The sequence below is a fragment of the Dreissena polymorpha genome, chromosome 1 (genome assembly GCF_020536995.1).
Source record: "Dreissena polymorpha isolate Duluth1 chromosome 1, UMN_Dpol_1.0, whole genome shotgun sequence".
NCBI classification, from domain to species: domain Eukaryota; kingdom Metazoa; phylum Mollusca; class Bivalvia; order Myida; family Dreissenidae; genus Dreissena; species Dreissena polymorpha.
Window position 1 is genome coordinate 110989464 of NC_068355.1, and position 16876 is coordinate 111006339.

General features: G+C 35.7%; 1 protein-coding gene and 1 long non-coding RNA gene across 5 annotated transcripts in view; both read right to left on the minus strand.

The window, feature by feature from the left end:
* LOC127844417 (ecdysone-induced protein 78C-like) overlaps positions 1-16876 on the minus strand; it is a 120319-nt gene that overhangs the window by 90807 nt on the left and 12636 nt on the right. The window lies entirely within an intron of this gene.
* On the minus strand, positions 4245-15696 carry LOC127844420 (uncharacterized). 2 transcript variants are annotated; one of them, XR_008032724.1, is made up of 4 exons: positions 15520-15696; positions 14053-14198; positions 4671-4842; positions 4245-4518 (listed from the first exon to the last, which is right to left on the minus strand). It is a non-coding gene; the product is annotated as an uncharacterized LOC127844420 (long non-coding RNA). The 2 variants fall into 2 exon arrangements; XR_008032723.1 differs by lacking the exon at positions 15520-15696 and having other exon boundaries at positions 14053-14314.

The following is a 16876-nucleotide window of genomic DNA, read 5'->3' on the forward strand; positions in this document are numbered from 1 at the left end:
TTTATAATAAATGATTCAAAAACAATAATTGTAAGGCAATTACCAGCATCATTTGAAATATCCTGGGTTTTGTTAAAGGTAATTATTGAGCTTCCTTCTGGACCCTGCTGGTAGGTTGGTATTCTGTTCATTTACATTATTATTAAGAGATTCCAAAGGTACCAAAGGTCTGTGAGCATGTTGGCTTAAAGGGATCTTTTCACGCTTTGGTAAATTGACAAAATTGAAAAAAGTTGTTTCAGATTCGTAAGTTTTCGTTTTAGTTATGATATTTGTGAGGAAACAGTAATACTGAACATTAACCATGCTCTAATATAGCCATTATATGCATCTTTTGACGATTTTAAAACCTAAAAATTATAAAGCGTTGCAACGAGAAACGATTGAATAATTTGGAGAGTTCTGTTTTTGTCGTTAAATTTTGTGAAACTACGAAGATTGCTTATATAAGGTATAAAATACGTCAAGAATGTGTACACGGCGGAATAGCTCAGTAGGCTAATGCGTTTTTACTTCAGGACTCTGGCAGGACTCCAGGGGTCACTGGTTCGAAACCTGCTCCGGGCAATGTTCTTTTCCTTTTTTTAATTTTTTTCTTGATTTTTTACTGGAATTTTTACGATCCAATATTTACATTTATCAATATAAAGCATTTAATGAATAAGTTCAAAAAATGCCAAAATCTGTGAAAAGGCCCCTTTAAAGACTTGCCTTTTTCTTACAACGGAAGAAAAAGTATATCAATTTAACATGGCTTCCTTTACTTACTGAATTGCTTAATGTACATTTTAATGCATGTTTGGGCATTTTGTCTAACGAAACAACTTCACTGATAACTGTATTGAATTATTGTATTGCAGCCTTTTTCAGAAATGTAATAACATATAAACTTGGCATTTAACAACAATTCTTGTCACAACAGTGACGAAATAATGCGAAAAACACGAAAAACACACTAGTATGTGAAGTTGGAGTAAGACATCAATCTTGGAATAAGCTGTTTTCAACAATGGTTTATATTCAGTTTTTGTCAACAATGATTTATATTCAGTTTTTGTCAAAAATTATTTATATTCAGTTTTACCAATTGTTATTATTAATGTTAACAAATAATTGTTAAAATAGACATGTGCATGTTACAATAACTGTATTGTTTAAATATATTATGCAACAAAACATTATTTGTTTAGAGGATTTTTTTAATAATCCTAAAAAATGAAACCGTGTCCATGAAAGCATGAGCACACTTAAAACAGGAGACAAAATTGTCACAAAACCAGGTTTTCAATTTGAAAAAAAAGTATGATAAAGGGAGACAACTAAAACTGAACTGATTGTTTATAATTAGCCCCTTTGTTTCAAAATAAATATATTTTTAGTCATCGCGACCTTGACCTTGGAGATATTGACGTAATTCTTCCGTGTGACACACCCTCCAATGATGGTGAACAAATGTGTCAAATGATTTTAAAATCCCACAATGAATGACATAGTTATGGCCAGGACAAGCTCATTAATGGCCATTTTTTACCTTTGAACTCAAAGTGTGACTTTGACCTTGGAGATATCGACGTAATTCTTTTGCGCGAAAAACCGTCTAATGATTGTTAACAAATGTGCAATGGTTTTAAAATCTCACAATTGACAACATAATTAAAGTTTCGGAAAACCTGGTTAAAACAAGAGATGTGTTTGTCAGAAACACAATGCCCCCTATTGCGCCGCTTTGAATTAAAAAAAAAAAAAATTATTTTTTACCTTTGACCTTGAAGGATGACCTTGACCTTGAACTTCCACCACTCAAAATGTACAGCTTTATGAGAACGCCGCTTTGAAATATATATGTAAAAAAAATTACCTTTGACCTTGAAGGATAACCTTGACCTTGAACGTCCACCACTCAAATTGTGCAGCTTTATGAGATACACATGCATGCCAAATATCAAGTTGCTATCTTCAATATTGCAAAAGTTATGGCCAACGTTAAAAGTTTGTTTTTTCGGACAGACGACAGACGGACAGACTGACGGACATTTCAACTGCTATATGCCACCCTACGGGGGGCATAAAAACAGTTAAAATGATAAAAAAAACACAAACACTTTTACTGAAAAATAAAAGAAGGAGTGTTATTTAAATACTTAAGCCAAGATCACAATATTATTTGAAGTTGAAATAAGACATAAACAATGAATTATATCCATTTCTACCCCTTAAATTCATTAATTTTGACAAATTATACATAAAATAAACACTTATATATATATATATACATCATTCAAATTGATTTAACCATAAAACTGGATGTTGAAGACAACTACCAAAATCTAAAGTTAAAACAAGTCCATGGGTGCATGAACACATTTAAAAAATACTGATAAAATGACTTTAAGTACAATCACTTAATGAAAAGTTATAAAAGTCATTTATAATGCATGTGCATATGAATTAAGCCCCTTTATTCCAGAGCAAAGCTCACATATAAATGGTAAATGCAAAATGGAACAGATTCCACCCATCATACATCAAATTGGGTCTTAAAACTTCAGTGCACTTAGTTTATTTTGTTAAACTCAACTGTCTGCAAGACTACATAACACTTAGCAACCAGTTAATCTATCCAAAGTAAACCCGGGCATTAATAACCCAACATAACTGAGTTCAAACCAGTACATCTGACATCTTGCTGCAAATAAGAATACGTACTTAATAAATGTATGCGTAAAATGTTATGTAACAGCCAGATCTGATATAAATAAATCATTTTCTTATTTTCATATATTCTCATTATTTTCATATAAAGTTTCATGCTTATGAACAAAGAGCCTTTTATATTGTCATTTGGCAACATTTATTACAGTCTGCTTTATTTACTTACACACTCACATCTTAACATAAAGGGTTTTAATGCATTTTTTGTAAGGGTTAAAGATTAAAAACTGCACAGTTACTGGTGTGATTCTATAATTATCATCAAAGCAGAATTTACAATGACACAAGCCTACAACTGCACAGTTTCTGAAGTCATTTGGTTGGTTATTGAAGTTTATTTTACAATGACTAAAACTTTTAAATTTTCAGATTTAAGATTGATTTGGTTAGTTATCAGAAAAGAACAGAACAAATATTTTATTCACTTAAGCATATAAACAACAACAGAGGAAGCAGCAAAAAATACATAGATAAATTACATAATACACTGAAAATGTCAACAAAATTTGGCGTCAACAGATTAAAACACAGTTTATTCATTTCATATCAAACGGTTAATAAATAACCATTATAAAAGTAGAGTTAAACAAAAATAACATTATTTCTTTTCTTAAAACATGTTATACAGTAAATTGCTAAATTCCGAAGGGTACCTTTATTATTACTATTTAAGAGTTTCAAAAATTTATGCATACATGTACTTGGTCTTATTGAATAGTATTTTGATATATATTTTGATCTTTTTTCTAAATAAAATGGACATCTAAGTAAAAAGTGATATTCGTCTTCTAAATTGTCAAGATTATATAAAGTATTAATTCTTTCATTTCTGATAATGTTATAATGTCTACCGTTTCAATTAACAGATTATGTGACGATAGACGTATTTTAGCAATCATGTTTCTATGTTTTTTATTGTCAATGACATCTAAATACACAGATCTTTCAAATACAAGTTCCTTATACAAAAGTAATGAAGTGGATGAATCAACATTAACTCTCCACTCAGATACATACTGATCTCTGAGTCTAGTCTTTAACAAAGGAATAAAACTTTCAATTATAACTGACTCAGGAAACAACCATACATCTGTAAATCCTGTTTGGTTTAAAAGTTTGCGAATTTTAAAGGACCAATTAACAGAGTTATTTTGTGTTTCAATTTCTAATCTTTGCATATTAATGACCGTTGTAAGAATACAATTTCCTTGTTTCTTTTGATGATGTTTTAAAAAATATTTAACAATTCGTAGGAATCTACCAATATACAAAGGAAATCGACCAAGTTCGGCATAGAGTGACATTGAAATTGTTGACAGTTTTACATTTAACATTCTTTTACAGAACTTTCTGTGAATACGTTCAATATTAGTTGCCGCAATAAATCCCCATACATCGCAATTATAATTAAGGATTGATAATACATATGAATCAAACAGCTTGAACATAACATTTATTGGCGATTCCATATCTTTTGTAATACAACAAGATGTGTTTGAGAAACAAAATGTCCCCCTATATGATGTTGACCTTGTAGGATGACCTTGACCCTTCACCACTCAAAATGCGCAGCTCCTTGAGATACACACGCATTTCAAATATAAAATTGCTAGCTTCAATATTGCAGATGTGACATAACATGCGCAATTTTGACCCATATACTTGACCTTGAAGGATGACCTTGACCTTTCACCACTCAAAATGTGCAGCTCCATGAGATACACATGCATGCCAAATATCAAGTTGCTATCTTCAATATTGCAAAAGTATTCATAAAATAAGCGATTTGGGCCACATATATTTGACCTCTGACCTTTAAGGATGACCTTGACCTTGACCTTTCACCACTCAAAATGTGCAGCTCCATGAGATACACATGCATGCCAAATATCAAGTTGCTATCTTCAATATTGCAAAAGTATTCATAAAATAAGCGATTTGGGCCACATATAATTGACCTCTGACCTTGAAGGATGACCTTGACCTTGACCTTTCACCACTCAAAATGTGCAGCTGCATGAGATACACATGCATGCCAAATATCAAGTTGCTATCTTCAATATTGCAAAAGTATTCATAAAATGAGCGATTTTGGCCACCTATATTTGACCTCTGACCTTGAAGGATGACCTTGACCTTTCACCACTCAAAATGTGCAGCTTCATGAGATACACATGCATGCCAAATATGAAGTTGCTATCTTCAATATAGCAAAAGTTATTGCAAAATGTTAAAGTTGGCGCAAACAGACAGACAGACAGACAGACAGACAGACAGACCAACCAACAGACAGGGCAAAAACAATATGTCCCCCACTACTATAGTGGGATACATAAAAAAGTGAATTCATAGCCCTTGTAGCTTTACCATAAAGTGTATTAGTGGCAAGCATAAATGAGCCCTCATTTGACATAACAATACCAAGGTAGTTAAAATTGCTAACTATTTCAATAACTTTTTCTTTGTAGATCCATTTCAGTTCTTGCTTAGCGGTCCCCCTTTTCTAAATCCAATTTTTTTTTTTCAATATTTACAGTTAAATTCCATTTGTTGCAATATAATTCTAGATTGTTCAACGATTCCTGAAGTCCTTCTTTAGTTTCTGAGAAAAGGACAGCATCATCCGCAAATAGGAGGAGATAAATAGACAATTGATCTAACGTTATTACTGCGTTTATTCCGTTTTGCAAATTAAATTCTATATCATTAATAAATAGAGAAAACATTATCAGCGAAGTTATTTCTCCTTGTAATAGTCTGACATTACTACTAAAAAGGTCCGAAAATGACCCCATGTGTATAACTTGCAGTTTGATCTCGCTATAGATAGAGCGGATAAGTGAAATTAACTTGCCGTCGATTTCCGATAAAATCATTTTATGCCATAGCTGTCCGCGATTTATTAGATCATACGCCTTCCGGTAATCGACATAACAGCAGAAAAGTTTGTTTTTACTTTGTATTTGCTTTTCTATTAAATGGTTAAGAATGAAAATTGCATCAACAGAACTGCCATTTGGTTTAAATCCGAACTGCGCGTCTGTAAGAATGTCATGGGTTTCTGCCCAAGATTTTAAGCGTTCGTTTAACACATTTGTAAATAGTTTCGCAAAGTCTCTCTTTATCAGGAATCAAAGGTGATGACTGCGCTGTTTCTGAAGTGAGTTGGTTGGTTATCAAAGAATCAATTTACCATGAATCAATGGATATGAATGTACAGTTTCTGAAGTGAGTTGGTTGGTTATCAAAGAATCAATTTACCATAAATCAATGGATATGAATTAACAGTTTCTGAAGTGAGTTGGTTGGTTATCAAAGAATCAATTTACCATGAATTAAAGGTGATGAATGTTACATTTTCTGAAGTGAGTTGGTTGGTTATCAAAGAATCAATTTACCATGAATCAATGGATATGAATGTACAGTTTCTGAAGTGAGTTGGTTGGTTATCAAAGAATCAATTTACCATAAATCAATGGATATGAATTAACAGTTTCTGAAGTGAGTTGGTTGGTTATCAAAGAATCAATTTACCATAAATCAATAGATATGAATTAACAGTTTCTGAAGTGAGTTGGTTGGTTATCAAAGAATCAATTTACCATAAATCAATGGATATGAATTAACAGTTTCTGAAGTGAGTTGGTTGGTTATCAAAGAATCAATTTACCATAAATTAAAGGTGATGAATGTTACATTTTCTGAAATGAGTTGGTTGGTTATTAAAGAATCAATTTACCAAGAATCAATGAATATGAATGTACAGTTTCTGAAGTGAATTGGTTGGTTATCAAAGAATCAATTTACCATGAATCTATTGATATGAATTAACAATTTCTGAAGTACCGGTATGTTGGTTGGTTAACAAAGAATCAATTTACCATTTCTCGCCGACAAAATTTGCTTTCTTTATCATGCAATCAAAATGCTGAACCAGTAGTGTGTTTGTTACTCAATGGCAATTGTTCAATTAAGTAACAGCGCGAGCATAGCTCTGCCTTTCGAATCTTTTGCTGAGAACGGAGAACGCGTGTTTCATCCAAATTGAGTCCCGCTTTGTCGTAATTACACAGCCCAAGCATGGAAACAACGATTACATTTATCTAGGATTTTCCAAGAAAGACCGATTTGTTCCAATTTACAAACTTCCTGTTCAATTCCTAACATTAATGGTGTACAGGTGTGTTTAAGAAATTCTTAAACACATTTATCGTAAAAAATGGCACAGTGTTTTGTTGGATTATTACTTATTATCAAATTGCAAGGTAATAATATTTTTAACTACTGTAATATCGAGTTTGTTTAATATAATTAAAATGTTAAACAAGAGGGCATCAAATGCCCAAAATTGCTCACCTGAGATACAAAGAAACTGACCCGCTTAGTGCAGCCCCAAGATATTATGAGAACAAAAGTTCTGACTAAGTTTCATGCAGATTGAACTATAAATGAATCTTTTAGAGTGTTAACAAGGTTTTACTATAGCCATATTAGGATAAAATCCCCGACTCTAGCTAGGCAGCCATGTTTTTCAGCAGACCGGAACTATTTTCATACTGATCCAAGCTATCATTAAAACAAATGTTCTGACCAAGTGTTATAAAGTTTGGACAATAAATGTGACTTTTAGAGTAATAACAAAGTTTTCTTTAGCCATATAAGAAGATGCCTCGCCTCCTGGCGGCCATTTTTTCCACCAACCGGAATAATTTTCCAACTTATCCAAGATATCATTGGGACAAATCTTCTAACCAAGTTTTTTGAAGATTGGACCATAAATGTGGCCTCTAGAGTGTTAAAAATGTTTTACTATAGCCATTTGTAGCCATATAACGAAAAAAGCCCCGCACCCTCTTTTTCAAGCAACCGGAACCATTTTCAAACTCTTTCAACATATCATGGGGACAAATTTTCTGACCAAGTTTCATGATGATCGGACAATAAATGTGGCCCCTAGAGTGTTAACAAGGTTTTACTAAAGCCATTTAAGAAAAAATGCCCCGCCCCCTGGCAGCCATGGTTTTCAAGCAACTGGAACCATTTTTAAACTTGTCCAAGATATCGGTATAAATCTTCTTAATCTTCTTCTTAAATCTTCTTCCTTATTTCATGGATATTTGGACACTAAATGTGGCCTCTAGATTGTTACCAAGGTTTAACTATAGCCATATAAGAAAAATGCCCCGCCCCATGGCGGCAATGCTTTTCAACCAACCGGAACCAATTTCGAACTCATCCAATTTCTAACTCATCCAAGATTTCATTAGCACAATTTTTCTGACCAAATTTCAGGAAGATCGGACAATAAATGTGGCCTCTAGTGTGTTAACAAGGCAAATGTTAATGCAGCATGATGCACAACTGACAATAATCTATCACAAAATCTCACCATGAGCACAATGTGCTCAGGTGAAATGCTCAGGTGAGCTAAAATTACTCATTTAAATGCAAATATCTGAGAATAAACTGAATTTTTTTGCCAACCCTCATCAGTGTGTGCCTTTCTTTTACTGAATATATACCATGTTTCTACTTAACAAAAGAAAATCAAATCAAGTTTTAGACATACGGAAAGAATACATTAAATACTATTATCACAATCAAAGGAAGATACAGGAAAAAAGCACTTTCGTAAAGCTTCTCCAAATCTACTTCATATCTTTGTCTTCAAAACTCAATACATCCACCCAATATCAACTTCATAATCTTAAAATATTGAACAGTTCAATATATCAAGTTCTGTTTTAAAGCCCACTCCTTCTTAAACACTTTCCACAGCAAAATGATAATAAATAGGTCACTCAACCTTGGTATCAAAAGCAGACATCTGATAACAGAATTCATCATTTCCGTCAAATAAAATGTCTTTGTGTTTTGATGTAATGAACTAAAAGAGATATTTCAAATGAATTTAAAGTTTTGAAGATTTTAGTAGACCCTGTTGTCATGTACAAATGTATGTTTTGTCTCTTTAATGCTGACAGTTACAAAAGACATGTGGAGAAGTATGGGCGATCGTTGCAATGAAAACTAGAGCTTTGTCACAGACGTGACGAATACCCCCAAATGCCGCTTTGACACAGATTATTTTGCATGTCGTCTTCACAAAAAACAGTGAACACCATGCTCAATGTTTAAAACGCACTAAGTGACCCCGTGACCTAGTTTTTGACCCGGCATGACCCATGTTTGAACTTGACCTTAACATCATCTAGATACAACTTCTGACCAAGTTTGGTGAAGGTCGGATGACAACTACTTGAATAAGAGAGCGAACACCAAGCTCAATGTTTAAAACGCACTTAGTGACCCCGTGACCTAGTTTTTGACCTGCCATGACCCATGTTCGAACTTGGCCTAGACATCATCTAGATACAACTTCTGACCAAGTTTAATGAAGCTCCGATGAAAACTACTTGAATGAGAGAGCGGACACCATGCTCAATGTATAAAACGCACCAAGTGACCCCATGACCTAGTTTTTGATACCGCATGACCCATATTCAAACTTGACCTAGACATCATCTAGATACAACATCTGACCAAGTTTGGTGAAGATCGGATGAAAACAACTTGAATTAGAGAGCGGACACTTAATACGGACCGACCGACTGACCGACCAACAGACAAGCTCAGTCTCCTATATACCCCCCTAAACTTCGTTTGTGGGGGTATAACAATTGTTGTAACAACTTATCACAATGATTGTAACAACTCATCGCAAACGTTGTAACATTGATTGTAATAATACAGAGTATAGGAATACTTGTGACAGAATATGACAATGGTTGAATGAGCAAATTTTAAATGGTTTTGCAAAGTCATTACAATGGTGGTGATAGTAGATGATGATGGTTGAGACAGCACATGAAACTTAGCCAGTGTTGTGTCTACATATTGCATTGGTTGTAACACCAACTGATAACAGTTCTTGTAGCATTGTCCAAGTCTGTAACAACGCGTGACACTGGTTGAGACAAAACATGACAAAAGTTGTAACAACACATGGCAATGGCAATAAATAAATGATTGCACATATATTAACAATGGTTGTAAAATCAAATGACAATTGATGTGACATCACATAACACAACATATGGAAGAAGCTTTTAATATTGGCACACTATTATTTGACAACAACTAGAAGGTGGCAATCTCAAGTATAAACAGTTAATACGCAGCACATTAACACAGTGAAATTATTGAACAATGGCTACACAGAATGCTGACTCACATCTTTACAATTTCATTATGAAAGCCTTCAATCCGGCCTACAGGATGTGCCAGTTGGCTTATTTCCAAACCTACTGACACACTTAAACACATTAAGAACTCTTTAAAAGCAAAAGCTGTTATTTTATCCAACATCAAAACATTGAAGTGTAATGCACTAGTAGGATTTTAAGCTTAGCATTAAAGTATCAAAACATAGTCTAGTCTTGTTTGCACAAGCTATGCCACAAATTTAGTGTGTCTTGTTCATGTAGGGCTAAATTCGATGTGAATTGTAAGGCTTCATAGAATTTATTTAAGCAGTTATATTTGATTTATAAACATGAATTATGAGTTGATAGTTTTATTATAATTATTTATATAATTGAGCCATGGTGATGCTCTGTGATAATTAAGGGTGTTTAAGGCATAAGCGTCCAGTGCCGGCCCAGATTAGCCTGTGCAGTGCACAATTGAGCCATGGTGATGTGCAGTGCACAATTGAGCCATGGTGATGTGCAGTGCACAATTGAGCCATGGTGATGTGCAGTGCACAATTGAGCCATGGTGATGTGCAGTGCACAATTGAGCCATGGTGATGTGCAGTGCACAATTGAGCCATGGTGATGTGCAGTGCACAATTGAGCCATGGTGATGTGCAGTGCAAAATTGAGCCATGGTGATGTGCAGTGCACAATTGAGCCATGGTGATGTGCAGTGCACAATTGAGCCATGGTGATGTGCAGTGCACAATTGAGCCATGGTGATGTGCAGTGCACAATTGAGCCATGGTGATGTGCAGTGCACAATTGAGCCATGGTGATGTGCAGTGCACAATTGAGCCATGGTGATGTGCAGTGCACAATTGAGCCATGGTGATGTGCAGTGCACAATTGAGCCATGGTGATGTGCAGTGCACAATTGAGCCATGGTGATGTGCAGTGCACAATGGAGCTAGGTGATGTGCAGTGCACAATGGAGCCATGGTGATGTGCAGTGCACAATGGAGCCATGGTGATGTGCAGTGCACAATTGAGCCATGGTGATGTGCAGTGCACAATGGAGCCATGGTGATGTGCAGTGCACAATTGAGCCATGGTGATGTGCAGTGCACAATTGAGCCATGGTGATGTGCAGTGCACAATGGAGCCATGGTGATGTGCAGTGCACAATTGAGCCATGGTGATGTGCAGTGCACAATTGAGCCATGGTGATGTGCAGTGCACAATTGAGCCATGGTGATGTGCAGTGCACAGGCTAATCAGCAACATCACTTTCAGCTTTTCTGATAGTTTTAGTTTCAAGAAAGTCAAATCTCAGCAAAAATCCAGTTAAGGCAGAAAGTGTCGTCCCTGATTAGCCTGTGCGGACTGCACAGGCTTATCTGGGACGACACTTTACTTACATGCACTAAACATCCTTTTCACGAAGCACGGCTAAATTAAAATGGGATGCTTATATTTTGATAAAAATGTCAGTGTCCTTTAATTTTTTCAAAGACGTATGAACAGGTAAAAGTATGAGTTTGAGTATATTATAATTAACCTTATGAGATACAAAAGTTAAGTAACATAAATAGTTAAACTTTAAATTCCTCTTTATAAATCATGACCAAGGTCAGAAATTTATATATCTGTCAATAAATAAAGGCATGATATCTTGCATTTTTATCCCCACACTCCGAATTGGAGCGGGGAGGGGATTATGTGGTTATCTTTGCCGTCTGTCTGTCGGTCCGTCCCGGCCACTATCTCCTCCTACACTTTTAGCACTAGAACCTTGAAACTTTAACACATGGATTTAATGAGCATATGAGCGACAGTGCAATATTTGGAATTTTGATCTGGCCCCTGGGTCAAAAGCTGCTATGTGGGGATACGCATCGGCCGCGGCCGCGCCATTTCTAGTTATGTCTGGAATGAGATACTGATAATGAACATTTTCAGGACCAAATACAACCAAAATCTTACATCTCACAAAACAATTGTAATAATATTCAAAACAGAATTTCATGACTCAATATATATATACCAATCAATAATGGCTATTGAAATGCTTGAATTGGATCTAAAAGCACAGGACTTATGCCAAAGGAATATTTATTTATGAGCTAAAAATACAAAATGAAAATGTTCTGATGATAACAGAACATTCCCTGGTTATTATGCAAACAAGATGTGTTTGTGAAACACAATGTTAGTGCTGCAACAATATACCGGTTTATTTGCATATTGTATTGCGATACGATTTTCATCATACCGGTACGAACATTTTACAAAAATTCATTCACATTTGTCCAGAAAAGCCATTCGAAATAATGATAAGAAGGTAAACAAAACAAAGCAGTGTAAAAAAAAAATCCGTAAAAATAGCATTCTGAAAGTGTATTATACGGAGTAGCGTTGTTACATCGGAGCATTTGTTCGATGCTTTTGAACAGATTATCGTTGAATTAATTGCGCACAGCTGTAAATGTTTTGTTCGATTCTGAATTGAGCATTATTAAATTTGTATTCCGAACTTCGGAATTACGCTTCCAAATTTTAATGCTAATGCGACAATAAAAAATTCTAGCGTCAAATAAAAAGTGCTTTATCCTTTGTCTCAATAAAAAGCGCGCAAAAATTATACAGACATGTAGAACGTGGCATGGAAAGTATGGGTGTATTTTGTGTTGTATAAAAACGGGAACATCACGTCAGGTGAACTAGAAATGGCGCGGCAGAGGCCGACGCGTATCCCCACGCCGAATGTTTGACCTAGGTGTGCCCCAGGGTTGGTAATGGGGCCATGCATAGCTGAGATTGACCGTATTGTCATAAGAGAGGTTCAGTATCAATTTGAAGTGAATCGGTGTAGAAATGAAGAAATTATAGTAAAAGGCAATTTTGGGTGGGTGTGGTCTATGTGGGCGGGGCGCCCCAGGGTTGGTAATGGGGCCATGCATAGTTGAGATTGACTGTATTGTCATAAGAGAAGTTCAATATCAATTTGAAGTGAATCGGTGTAGAAATGAAGAAATTATAGTAAAGGCAATTTTTGATGGGTGTGGTCTATGTGGGCGGGGCCCCAGGGTTGGTTATGGGGCCATGCATAGTTGAGATTGACCCTAATGTCATAAGAGAAGTTCAGTATCAATTTGAAGTGAATCCATGTAGAAATGAAAAAATTATAGTAAATGGAATTTTTTGCTGGGTGTGGCCTATGTGGGCGGGCGCCCCAGGGTTGGGATTGGGGCCATGCATAGTTGAGATTGACCCTAATGTCATAACAAAAGTTCAGTATCAATTTGAAGTGAATCCGTGTAGAAATGAAAAAATTATAGTAAATGGAAATTTTTGGTGGGTGTGGCCTATGTGGGCGGGGCGCCCCAGGGTTGGGAATGGGGCCATGCATGGTTGAGATTGACCGTATTGTCATAAGAGAGGTCCAGTATCAATTTGAAGTGAATCGGTGTAGAAATAAAGAAGTAAATGTAAAATAACCTAAAAAAATGAGTGATAATTTCTGACGCGGCCCCACCCCAACTGCTATAACTTTTGACCCAGGGGTCAGATCAAAATTCCAAATAGTGCAGGGTCGCACATATGCTCATAGCTACCATGTGTGTAAGTTTCAAGGTTCTAGTGCTTTTAGTGTAGGAGGAGATAGTGGCCAGGACGGACGAACGGACAGACGGACGGACGGACGGACGGACGGCGGAGATAACCACAATATCCCCACCTTTTTTTCAAAAAGCGTGGGGATAATTACGCGTGTTCAGTGGAAAAAACGCCCCGGTTGGACGTTATTTCATCACATCTTTAAATAGTAACGAATGCCAAAATGTATTTGATACTTAAGAAAAGTTGCGAATGTTTGTGTTTCTTGTTATTCTTGAGCACATTTATAGTAAATATATACCAGAATTTGCTTTAAAACTGGAATATACGGGATTATCAGGTAATTGGCAAGTTATAATTTTGGTACAAGTAAGCAACATATTGCGATATATTGCAATACGGGTTTTTGAACTGACAATATATTGCAATACGGTTTTTGGCGTATTGTTGCAGCACTACACAATGTCCCCCTATATGATGTTTGATCTTGAAGGATGACCTTGACCTTGTGAAGGATGACCTTGACCTTGACCTTTCACCACTCAAAATGTGCAGCTCCATGAGATACACATGCATGCCAAATATCAAGTTGCTATCTTCAATATTGCAAAAGTATTCATAAAATAAGCGATTTGGGCCACATATATTTGACCTCTGACCTTGAAGGATGACCTTGACCTTGACCTTTCACCACTCAAAATGTGCAGCTTTATGAGATGCCCATGCATGCCAAATATCAAGTTGCTATCTTCAATATTGCAAAAGTATTTATAAAATAAGCGATTTGGGCCACATATATTTGACCTCTGACCTTGAAGGATGACCTTGACCTTTCACCACTCAAAATGTGCAGTTCCATGAGATACACATGCATGCCAAACAGGGATCATATTTTTTTCGGTTTTGTCGGTCCTAGACCGATTGGGGTCATGAAAGAACGATTGAAAATCCCAAACAGTCGGTCCGATTCTGTTTGCTATTGAAATTCCCATGTCATGAAATCGATTACACAGTGTACATGCTAACACACCCTAATGACATTCTTATCTCGATTAGGTGTGATAAACCATTCGCTGCAGTCTCTAAACCGGTCAGGACCGGTTTATTGCACGTCAGACCAAGAATAAAAAACTTGTGAACAGCGGATTAAAGACGCATCCGAAAAGACGCGTCTTAATGCACGCGCTGTAACTAAACAAAACACGCCGATACATTTTCCACCAGCGTAATAATCCGGTAACATAACTATGAATGAAAGTAGCGGATCTGATCGACAGAACAGCCGAAAGTTATTTTTATGGGCGGAACTTCACATAAAATAGTACACAAGAAAAATAATATACATTGAATAAATCTTTAGTAAAACCGTGTTAGAATCGAAATAATTCGTGTACTTTATACTTTGTTGTTGAATATCTCACGACCGGAAAATTAGATGTGTGGTTTCAAATGCTTCGCTCTCGTGATTTAATCCCTACGCATCTAAACTATCGGACGTGGTCGTGGGTATTTGACAACAAATTAATTCTTAATTATTTGGTTTGTTGTTGTCAGTAGCCAACCTACGCACAAACATTTGTTTGGATCAGTGCATGTTTGTAAGATATTATCGAGTCGACAACAATTTAAAACATCGGTATAGACTTACACAGATTAATAATATTGACAACGATGAAACAAGTCTGATAAAACAGCACACGAAACAACAATGAAATACCAAATGATAAAACCAGTTGAGAACTTGTACATGTTTTATACCACCTTCGTGAATGGCAAAATCAATGGTATATTTTTTAACGTAATTTGTCATGATTTCGGATGCACATTTTCGGAAACTTTTCCCCATTTATATCCGGACCGATTGATGTTGCGGGAAAATATGATCCCTGATGCCAAATATCATATTGCTATCTTCAATATTGCAAAAGTATTCATAAAATGAGCGATTTTGGCCACATATATTTGACCTCTGACCTTGAAGGATGACCTTGACCTTGACCTTTCACCACTCAAAATGTGCAGCTTCGTGAGATACACATGCATGCCAAATATGAAGTTGCTATCTTCAATATAGCAAAAGTTTTTGCAAAATATTAAAGTTGGCGCAAACAGACCAACAGACAGACAGGGCAAAAACAATATGTCCCCCACTACTATAGTGGGGGGACATAAAAAGAACATCGGATAGTTATGCAAATGGAACATACTTCAGTACGCATTAAGAACAGTGGATTGACCAGTCAGGCAAACCCTTCGAAAAATATGGGATTTTTCTAGATCACTGTCAAGAATCTCCCTCATATTTGCTTTAATGGCTGGTAATTATAAGACACATTAATCAAGCTGACAAATTTTAATGAGCAAACATGTCAGATGCACGACTGACATTGGATTTAAATGTTAAATATGAAATCCAATTTCTTTTAACAAACTCGAACAAAACAAGCATTCATTAGGTCTTGATGCTTGTACTGTTTCTGCTGTTGAATATAGTTGAGTTAACACATACAGTTGAGATACCACAGTGTTTTTTGTCACTATTTGGACTGGGACCAGGTTCATTTGGATTTGGAATCAAAGCGCTGAAGGCACTGAAGTTGTTCGTTATTGAATAATCTTCGACGCAATTAAGTTTAAAAAATTATTTTATAGCTTTTTATACCGCAAGTTTGAAATGAACACAAAACATTCAAATTTATAAACAGTGTAAAAGCACTGGTCGAGATGTGCTTTTTTTTCACATCATTAATAAAAAAGATAATTTAAGCTTCATTTTGGGAAAACAGGGCTTAATGCATATGCATTAATTGTCATTCCAGTACCAGAGACTTTCTTTAAACGAAAAACACCATACAATAAGAAAGTGTTTTCCTTGATTAGCTTGTGCCCATGGCACAGGCTAATCAGTGTGCACAGGCTAATCTTATTTGATTTGAATCAAGCCCCATTTTCCCTGAAAGCAGCCAATACATGTATGCACAGATTTCAATTATAAACTGGCCAATATCGTCACACAAGCTGTTAAACACTAGACTGGCCAATGTTGTCTTACAAGCTGTTATACACTATTGATTACATACACACACTGCAGTGTACCAGTGGTGAACTATAAACAGGCAGATGCTGTGGTTATCGTTCCTAGCATAGTAGAGCAGTAGTTAACAGCAGACTGACTTGCAAAACTCACTCTACATTAGATGTGAGCTATCACTCAATACTAAAAATCACAGTGTTTTGACTAAAATTTATAGTGTTGTTTGCTAAAAAAATGCTTCAAAATTGAAAATCAGTTTTTTCAATATCATATTTAATATGGTTCAACTTCTAGAACTAGATGGAACTAAATGTTG